The sequence below is a fragment of the Trichechus manatus genome, unplaced genomic scaffold (assembly GCF_000243295.1).
Source record: "Trichechus manatus latirostris isolate Lorelei unplaced genomic scaffold, TriManLat1.0 scaffold00052, whole genome shotgun sequence".
In the NCBI taxonomy this organism is placed as follows: Eukaryota; Metazoa; Chordata; class Mammalia; order Sirenia; family Trichechidae; genus Trichechus; species Trichechus manatus.
Window position 1 is genome coordinate 11,473,616 of NW_004443988.1, and position 11,307 is coordinate 11,484,922.

Consider the following 11,307-nt stretch of genomic DNA (forward strand, 5'->3'; position numbering starts at 1 on the left):
GATTGGTAATTATAGGCTTAGATCATCGAAAGACACATTACTCGATTGGTAGTAGATCATTTTAAGACGGGACTTCCTGTGGCAGGAACTTGTAAGGCAGGACTTCCTGTGGCAGAAGCTCATAAGGTAATTGGCTTGAAAGGATATCAGTTTTTCTTAGATTGGTTACAATGTGGTAATCATAAGGGTATGACTGGGTGGGGGGTGCTCACAGGGTAGTTATTATCAGCCATTCCTCAGGGGAGCCACAGGGTAGTTAATATCATCATTGCTGGACATTTGTTTCATGATTATCTTCATGGGAAATGGCTGCTGCTAGGGTGGAAACGGAACTAGCCACAGAGGAGTCACACTCAAACCTCAAGTTAACCACTGTAGATCTGAAATACCTCAAATTTTAAAATTCCTTTACACAAAGATGGAAAGTTTAAGCCAAATACAGGTGCACTTTGCTGAATAAGTGTGAAGCGGGCGTATAAAGATTTAAGTTTTTCACTTTGAAGACCTTAGAAATCCTACACATTTTAAAATTCCCCTACACATTCCCTCCTCTTGATCAAGGATTTTTAAAATTTCTTTGATCGCTTCACTGATCCACTATTGTGAAAGAAGGCTTTCTTCTGCATGGACCTTGAGCATTGGTTTTATTCTGGGTGGCTCTTTATTTAATAAGCTTTTAAGACCTCAGACACTATGTGTGTGAAAGGGTTGTTATTGTTAAGTGCCATAGAGTTGTTTCCAACTCGGGCACTCCACGCACAACAGAACAGAACCCTGCCCGATCCTTCACTATCCTCCCTCCTAAGGAGTTTTTCTCTTTGAAGACCTTAGAAATCCTTCTTACACATTTTAAAATTCCCCTACACGTTCTGGCTGTACTTCTTCCAAGACAGATTGTTCATTCTCCTGGCAGTCCATGATATACTCAATATTCTTCACCAACACCCTAATACAAAGGCATCAGTTTTCCTTGATCTACCTTACTCATTATCCAACTTTTGCATGGCTATGGGGCGGTTGAAAATACGACTTGAGTCAAGTGCACCTTAGTCCTCAATGTGACATCTCTGCCCGTCACATTTCAGAAAGGTGCTTTACAGCAGACCCACCCAAATGCAATACATCATTCGATCTCCTAACTGCTGCTTCCAGGGGCAACAAATGTGGATTCAAGAAAAATTAAACTATAAATAGCAGCAGAACATTATGAAAAGGTAGCCAGGCACTATTTGATGTCTTTACCATGCCATAGCTTTAGCCTCTTGCTTCTGTGGTTTTATCACTTGATGGTTAGTGCAGGGCAAGCCACATTAGAGGAATAACCTAACATCTGATAGCTTACTCAAGGAGTGGGCTTGAGTCTGTCTGAAATATAAGTACTGTCAATGTACATTACTCTTTTCAGAGGCATTAAATGAATCTTTTGGGTAATGGCATTTGTCAAAAGTTTCTTTCATACTATATATAATAGTCCCTACGATTATTACAATAACAGTGAGTACTATTAATCCGGTTAACAATATAGACTTAATCCATGACCCAACACCTGAGGGTAGCTAGCTGAAAATATCTAGAAAAGGGGAGCCTGAGGGTGGAAGTATATGGAGCCAAGTAGCTTTCTGGCAAATTAAAGTCTTGTTCTACCTCTCCCAAGGTGTTAATCCAGATGCAGCAAGAGGTGTTAGCTATAGCACAGACCCTTACTTGCTGGGCTAACAGAAAATCTAGGGCAATCTGATAATCTAAACTACTTTGGTGAGTTCAGTGATTTCTCTTGAGCAGTCATAGCTCTTGACCGTTTCTCTTCCTTGCTAATAGTTTCAGGAGACGAATCCCATGTAAACTCTCATTGTAAGAAAGGATGTCTAAAGGGATTCCCATATTCCAAACAGGATAAAGTCCAGATATAAAAAACTAAACCAAATCCATTGCCATTGAGTCAATTCCAACTCATAGCAACCCTATTGGGCTTCCAAGGCTGTAAATCTTTACAGGAGCAGACTGCCACATTTTTCTCCCGTGGAGCAGCTGGTGGGTTCGAACCACCGACCTTTGAGTTAGTAGCTGACCACTTTAACCACTGTGCCACCAGGCCTCCAGTATAGGGCTCTTAATATTTGTATTCACATTGGCAAAGGTGAGGTATCTTGATCCTCCACATAAAAATACATATCCGTGTGAGGCACATATTATGCCAGTACTAGTGTCTTTACCTGGGATTGGGATGGTTTGATTTATCTGTTCAAGCCAATTCTCTGTCAAGGTGTTTTGCAAATAAACAGTTGTCCTAATCTTAGCCAATTCCACATCTGGACACAAAAAGAACTTTCTCCCAGTAGACACACTGTTAAATTTCCTGGAAAAGCCACGTTCCAATATCTGGGAGAGGCATTATATGAAATTAAGAGCTTATTTTTACAATCTGAAGAGGAGATATAGGGTATTTTGGACACTCTAATTCAAGTAAGATTGAAACATGGGACCTGGGATTGAGTAGGTATCTCAGGAGGATGCCACAGTCCCACACATACAGCTCGCCTAGAGGTGATGCTACAACTGACGGTAGCAGGGGGAACAAAACTGTAATTCAGTATAGGAGTAGCTAATGGATCTGAGTTCTAATGTACAGTTTTGGGTAAAGGATGACAGATCAAGCATTCAGTTAGATTTGTGGATCATGCTGATTGCTGAGTGAGCTTAACTAAGGCATTCTCATGCCAAGAATTAATGCGAGCTGCAATGAGCAGCAGTATGGGCAGAAAGTTTAAGAAGGGCTGTATAATGGAAAAACACGGCCCAGAAGAAATAAACAAGGGTTACTAGCATGCAAATAACCAAGCCAAGCCCATTGCCATCAAGTCTATTCTGACTCATAGTGACCCTATAGGACAGAGTAGAACTGCCCCATGGAGTTTCCAAGGAGCACCTGGTGGATCCGAACTGCCAATACTCTTGGTTAGCAGCCATAGCACTTACCTACTATGCCACCAGGGTTTCCATTCAAATAAAAGTGATGACAAAATAAATGTCAGCAATGAAAGGCATAAAAGAGTATAAAAAGGCTACTAACCACTAAAAGACAAGTAGAATGTTAATGATAAAAAGATACAATGTTACTTCAATATTCATGTAACTGACATTAAGGGGTTAATAATATAAATGGTGGCAACAATTATAAAAAACAGAATTTAAAACAAAAGAACTAATATGGATTCCAATCCCAGACAGTTCATGAGAAATATAACTAATCTCTAAAAGTAGTTCTTATAAAAAGAGGTCTAGGTTCTCAGGGAAAGAACAATATATAAATCAAGGAATAATACCCCACAGTTGGAATCCAATGATAATATAAAGGATTAGGGTAATCAGAAAATAAATTTCTACTACCTCTACAGCTAAAATTTTTTACCATACTGAAAGTTCAAGTTTATGAAACAAAAGGCTATTTCAAAAGCAATGGAAAGTTATAAATTCAAATTAAGCAAAAATGACTATAATGCTCAGAAGGTGCACCACAGATGAGTTAGATCATTAATACCATCAAAATACCTACAACTAAAAATTATGATGCCCGTGACTAAAAAAAATTCAAAGAGAGTTAAAGCCCTCACTTAAACAACTTTTTTCAAAGTAACAATTGGCATAATATCACCAAAACTACCAGGATATAATCCCACAATCATGCATAACAGCTAACAAGACTAAGATACCAAAAGTGATTTTTAAAAAAAAAGGCAAACAGTCCAAATTTTACTGCAGGCTGCGTACCAAAAAAAAAAAAAAAAAAACCAGACCCGTTGCCGACAAGTAGATTCTGACTCATAGTGACCCTATAGGACAGAGTAGAATTGCCCCATAGGGTTTCCAAGGAGCGCCTGATAGATTCGAACTGCCAACCTCTTGGTTAGCAGCCGTAGCATAGGCAGAATCAAATTTGAATCAGGACAAGTTGCCCAATAGGAGAGGGCCATTGGCTATCCAGTAATAATCTCATGAGGAGTCCATTTGTGAAGTCCAAATGGAGTAGTTCTTAAATTTAAAAGGATCAGAGGCAGCATCTTAGTCCAAAGCAATTATAAACATTTGGAAAGTTTGGCTAGTTTAGTTTTCATTATGCCATTACTTCTTTCAACTAGACCAGGGGATCGAGGAAAAGGACAACGAAGTCTTTGAAAAACAGGGAAGATTTTACATATTTCCTTAATTATTTGCCCAGTAAAATGGGTGCCTCTGCCACTACAAAGGACCCTTGGGGCTCCCCATGTGAGGATAATGTTCTCAGGAGGTTTCTCAGACACGAAAGTGGCAGTGGCTTGATGACTGGGGAAAGCTTCTACCCAGTGAGAAAATCTGCAAGTCACTACTGATAGAAACTTGTAAACACTCAAGAGGGGGAGTTGGATAAAATCAATCTGCTGTTCAGGCATTGGTTCTGATGGCAGGGGGAAACTCCCAGGAGGAGCTTTATAAGGTTTTGTTGTTGTTAGGTGCCATCCGGTTGGTTCCAACTCATAGTGACCCTAGTACAACAGAATGAAACACTCCCTGGTCCTTTGCCATCCTCACAATCTTTGCTATGCTTGAGCCTGTTGTTGCAGCCACTCTGTCAATCTATCTCTTTGAGGATCTTCCTCTTTTTTGCTGACCCTCCACTTTTCCAAGCATGATGTCCTTCTCCAGGGAATGATCCCTCCTGATAACATGTCCCAAGTATATGAGAAGAAGTCTTGCCATCCTTGCTTCTAAGGAGCACTCTAGTTGTACTTCTTCCAAGACAGATTTGTTTGTTCTTCTAGAAGTCCATGGTATATTAAATATTCTTCACCAACACCGTAATTCAAAGGCGTCAATTCTTATTTGGTCTTCCTTATTCATTGTCCAGCTTTTGCATGCATATGAGGCGATTGAAAATATCAGGCGCACCTTAGTCTTCAAAGTGACATCTCTGCTTTTCAACACTTTAAAGAGGTCTTTTGCAGCAAATTTGCCCAGTACAATTCGTCATTTGATTTCTTGACTGCTGCTTCCATGAGTATTGATTGTGGATCCAAGTAAAATGAAATCCTTGACAACTTCAATCTTTTCTCCATTTATCATGATGTTGCTTATTGGTCCAGTTGTGAGGATTTTTGTTTTCTTTATGTTGAAGTGCAATCCATATAAGGTTTACTTCCTAAATTAAATCGAGAACAAATCAAACATTGGGAAGCCACTTGTTCAGCAGCTTCATAAAAATGTCCCTGCCAATATTTCTTTAAAATTTCTATCATCTTATTTCTTCCCAAATTGAGTATTCATATGTAATGAGTAGGTCTGATTTCATTCTCTAGATTTATCTGTAGGGTTAATTGTTGATGTTTAAAAAGTGATTCCGAAATTTCTTTTGTGTCAAATTTTGGTGGGCAATGTTTTATAGGTGTCATATTTACAGACACCCTAACTGTTCTATTATTATCATCTATTCCCTCCTTTTCATCATGATCATGGGTAGAATTATCATGATCATGAATGAGGGCTGAGTCTTTAAAGGCTGATTGGGAAATGGCTTGTTTAACTGCTCTATCAGCTAAGTTGTTTCCTTAAATTTCCTGTTCTTGGAACCCCTCTGGGTTGATGGGCCTGGATTTTAATTACAGCAATCTCAGAGGGTAGCAAAAGGGCTTCCGGGAGGTCGGCTACTAAAGAGCCATGTAGCTGGATTCAGAGAGGTTACGGCATGTAACCAAGTATTAAAAGCTTCCAAAAGGAGAACTTCATGAGAAGTCAGCCTACTGACTGAAAGATGTTGACTTAATAATGAATTTAGAATGGCTGACACCATCTGAGGGACATAAACGTTAATAAAATTACTCAAAACTGTATCTGCTGTGGCCTCAATTAGTCTAGCAGTTGTAGTGACTGCTCTAGGGCAAGGGGGGGTAGCACCTTGCTATGGGGTTCAGCTGGATACTATAATAAACAATGCGTTTCTGTTGTCCTCTGTATTTTTGAATGAGGACACCTAGAGTATTTTTAGAAGTCCTGTGGACAAAAAGTGAAAAGTCTGAAATATAATTAGGAAACCCTAGAGTAGGAGTGTTAATGCTTCTTTTAGTTGAATGATAGCCTTTTTGACACCCTCAGATAGTTGAAAGGGGGTCAGGCTTTGAACTCTTAGCATAATGGCAAAGAGGTTGATCCAGTAAAGAAAAATTCGATATTCAGGTTCTGTAGCAACCTCAGATTTCTAAAAATCTTTTCAATTTTTTTTTTTTTTTTTGGCAGTAGGGACAGGATAAGCTAAGATAGTCTTTTATTTTGGGATTTACAGTGACTCCCTTTGCTGAGATTGTATGTCTCAAGTACTTAACAGAAGATTGGGCTAACTGTAAATTTTCTTTGGAGGCCTTGTGATCTTCTCTGTCCAAATGTTGTAACAACAAGACATTATTGGTAAGACATGCCTGTTGAGAGTTAGAACAGCCCAGTAAATTATTAACTTATTGCAACAGTGTAGACTCTTTGTATGTTCAGAGATTCAATTAGACAAAAAAAATTACCAGCTTTTCATTTTGTTGCTCAAGGCTTATAAAGACTGTCTGCAATAATCGGCTTGGTCTAGTCCTTTAAATCCCAAGCCTTGATGTTAGATGGGTGTTTTTGCCATGCATAATCCCTGAAGTTCCTTGCACTCTTTGCTGAATACGTGGGAAACTGAGGTGTACACGGATTTAAGTTTTTCCCTTTTACTGAAGACCTTAGAAATCCTTCCTCTTTAGTTTTAGGTGGCAGTGGCCATAAATTGTTTTGTTTTTAAGCAACGTGAGTTCTTATATTTAAAAAGATCCTAAGTTAAATATTCTGAGTTAAAATCTGTTAGTAATTATGAAATTATTTAAACTATAATTGTGGGTGGCTACTTTGGAATTAGAAGAAAAAAATTGGGAAACCACCAATGGTAAAATATTCATAGATATGTCGATGATTCAGGTTCATTTCCACAACAGTTATAGAAATATCACACACTTGAAACAGATTAATTGCATGTCTGTTCTTAACTCCTGCTTCCTACCAGGAGCCATATAAAACCAAAATTCTTCTAATCTAGGGAAGATGTGAACTGAGAATAGAGCAAGATTAAACTGAGAAACTCCCACTAGGCTAGTACTTTGCCCTGATGTGAAGGTATCTATTTCTTATAGAAATAAAGCAGAACTAAGGATTAGAGATTAGTATGGAAATACTCACCCTAAATTAGGTGTTAAGTATATGTCTTCTTTATTTTAAAATATTATGACATTCCAAATTAAAGTTTCTGTAGTAAAATATACTTTCCAAAGCACCATTAAGTGTTTTGTGATCATGGGCATCCCTTTACAGAGTTAGGTTTTGTGAATCATCCTCAAGCAGAGTTTCTCAAAGTATGGAACTTGATCACCTGGGAGCCTTGTTAAACATGTGAGTTAAGCTGCTATTTCTTTCCCAGCACAGAATTGGTCTCTGAAGTGGAGCCAAGAAATCCATACTTTTAATAAACTCTAAAGGTTACTTATGTCTGCTAATACATAAGAATCACTATTCAAACGGATATTCATAACTCTGAATAATCTATAGTTGTGGTATATTGTTATTGTTAGGTGCCATCTACTCAATTTCAACTCATAGTGACCCCATGTGACAGTAGAACTGCCCTATAAGATTTCCTAGGCTGTAATTTTTACAGGAGCAGATCACCATGTCTTTCTCCTACAGAGCTGCTGGGTGGATTCAAGCTGCTGAGCATTTAACTGTTGTGCCACCAGGGCTCCTCTGTGGCATGTTACTACCTGGTAAAAGTAGATTTTTGTCATAAGAGGCTCACCGGCTTAAAAGTGTGAATAAGAAAAAACATAAGGTTTTCTACCTGTTTAAAAACGGTGCATCTTAAAATGGATAAATACAACAATTAGATAAACTGACTTTTAAAGAAGAGAAAAATCTGGAAAGAGGTATCTAGTTTCTAGAAAGATCACTAGACTTAAAATCTACACTTGTATTCAATGCTGAACTTACTGGTTATGTGACTGAGAAATCACTTAACCTCTGAACCTTAGCTTTCTCAGGTTCAAAATCTCAGGTGTGAGTTGTAAAAGAAGCTTATCTTAAATGATTCTAGTTAGAATAAAGTGATAATGTATGCATGCCATAAAGATCCCTGGTGGTGCAGCGTTTAAGAGCTTGGTTGCCAACCAAAAAGTTAGCAGTTCGGATCCACCAGCTACTCCTCGGAAACCCTGTGGGGCAGTACTACTATGTCCTACAGGGTCACTATGAGTCGGACCCAACTCGATGGCAACAGGTTTGGTTTTGGTTGGTATACACCATAAAAACCCATTGATAAGTATTATGCAAAAGTACAGGATAACTAATATTTTTTAGTAATTCTGAACAACCCTTCACAATTTAATTTTGATCTAAGTTATAGAATGATCAGCATGCTTTGAAAGTTCCTTAAGATTTTCCTGGGCTTAATAACAAAAACAAAACAAAAAACAAATCCAAACCTGTGCCATCGAGTCGATTCTGACTCATAGCCACCCTAAGTGCTAAACCTTTAGGCAAATTAGGGCATGAAATTCTCTGTTTATCAAATGTTCCCATCTTGACTCTACACCATAGGGAATCTTTCATAATCTGCTATAGCAGACGTTTTACACTACTTTCAAAAATCTTCAAAGCTCCTATTTTCCTCCCACTATGGAGCAGAAGGAAGAAAAGGTAAAAGGTTCATTGAGTACAGCCTCATTAATGATAAAGAAATAAAATAAAAATCCACCATTTTTTTCCAGTTAACATAAGTTAACTTTTTGCTAAGCATTGTGCAAGAGTGTCCACTAATAGCTGGTGACTAGTTACTTTCGGAGCCAATTTTCTTTCCAATGAGTTTGTCTTAGCGTGCCCCCTCCATACTATTGCTGTAAAGGTGTCAGTCCAGTTCTTAAATGGAAGTAATTATATATACCTAATCATCTAATTTTAACATTCTTCTGCTCTTTTGCCTTAAAGATGAGCATTTATCTCTTTTTCCTGGATTTAAAGCAAAGTACGAACTCCATTTAGTAATTACAAAAACCTGTATCATGAGCAAATTTGAAAGCCCAGTTTTGAAACATCGTATTGGTGTCCCTAAGGATTGACCCGAGGTTTTCAGGGACTGGTGAAGTTTAAGAAACCCTGCTGGTGTGTCCTGAGTAAGGAGATTGGCTTCTGCTATTCCTCAGAATTTCACAACTCTTGCACCAACTTGGCACCACTGTAGACTGCACTGTTAGCATTGGGTCACACTACCTACCGGCCACCACCTCCCCAGCTAACTCACTGTACCCACGGCCTTCCCAGAAAATGCTCGGCAAAGTGGAGACATTACTATGAACCACGCACTCATGAAGATTCAAGTGTTCTCTGTCCCCAGCTAACCTATCTTCTCTCTAACCTCAGATCTCAAGTCAGTTGGTGCTCAGAGTCATTTCTGAAACTTGTCAATATGCCAAAAGGAATAAAAAGTATTTTGATTCCTTTCCTAAAGAAGACTTAAGTCTTATTTTAGAGTAGGCTTCTTAAGATAACACCAGAAAACTCAAGTTTCAACAATTGGACTGAGGAGATATTTTTAAGACGTTTTTAAGGACTTGAGTAGTAGTAAAACATTCCAGTGGTCCTACTAAAGAAAAAAATGTTTTTCAATAATATAACATCGACTGGAACCTATGCCACCAAAAAAGTACCAGTAGATGGCATGAGTATGTAAGAAATTCAGTTAACTGCCGTTCTGACCCACCTCTTACAAAAGTATAACATCTGGAGCAGTCTGTCACTGTTACTCTTTGTCAGCTAACAGTGGAGTATCAGGCTCTGTGAAGTGAGAGACTATTTTAATCCAATAGTAGGGAGTCATCATAAAATCAGATTAAATCATATGTGAGAAAATGCTTTGCAACCTGTAAAGTACAGCACAAACAATAATACTGTTTCCAGTTTTTGTGATATGTGATTTTTTTCCTGCCATTTCTGTTTTAGTTTCTTTAAAGCTTTCACAACTTCAAAAAAAATTTTTTTAATACTGACTTCACTTTGATAATGGCAACCGGAGATCACAGAACATTGAATGTCATGGTGTGACTTTAAAGCTAGTTAACTTCCCTCTTGAAAACTCATTTCCTTAACTTTAAAATAGGGAAAATAATTCCAGAGAGAACTTGTGTGAAAATGTTTATAAGTCTGTCTTAGGCTAGGTTCTCTAGAGGAGCAAAATCAGTAAAACATGTAAATATATAGAGAGAGAGATTTATTTTAAGGAAACGGCTCACACAGTTGTAGAGGCTGGAATATCCTAAGTCCGTGGGTCAGGATAGAGGCCTCACCTGATTCATGTAGCCACGGGGGCTAGTGAACCCAAAATTGGCAGCTCAGAGAGCAGGGCTCTTGCTCACAGACTGTGAAAATTGACAAATTCCAAGATCAGCAGGCAAGATTACAGGTAAGCTGCTTCTCAAGTCCCAGGAACTGGAGGTCAGATGAACAGGAGCCACCTGCAGGATCCAGAGCAAGCAAAAGCCCACGAGCCTTGCCAGAATGTCCACTTGTATTTGATGCAGTCCACATGCCTAAGGAAACTCCCTTTCAACAGCAGATCCCATCATGGAGATGATCATATTATATCAAATCTCATCATGGAAGTGATCACTACATCATACAACTGCCAAACTACATCATAATTGCCAAACCACTGAGAATCATGGCCCAGCCAAGTTGACACACAACCTTAACCATCATAGTCCACCCCTTGTCAACTTGGCACGTGTACATATCTCCTTAAACCATACATAATCTCTGGATAAAGACAACTATAAAGTCATTCTTGCTCCTAACATGATGCAACGAACACACATACAACTGAAAATGCACTAGCCCTTTTTACATCTTATATTTTATAAATGAAGAAAATGAAAATATTTGATGTGACCTGGGTCCAGGTGGAGCCAACATGGAACTATAGACATAAGCACCACGCCATTCCCTCCACAGCAAAGACTGGAAAAACTAAGTTAAACAGCAATAAACGTCAATCCTGGAACCCTAAGTGTCAAATGAGATAAAGAGCTCAATCAAGCACCAAATGGAATAAGAAACTGACAGAGAACAGAGAGAGGAGGAGAGTTACGAGTGGAGGTCCCCTATCAGCTAACGCAGCATGGAGCCACCGTCTTCGACTCCTGTTGGAGATCGGTGGAGAGGGAGCACAGGAAAGCAGATTCACAGAGCTCCCAGCAGGAGACAGCACCCAGTAGC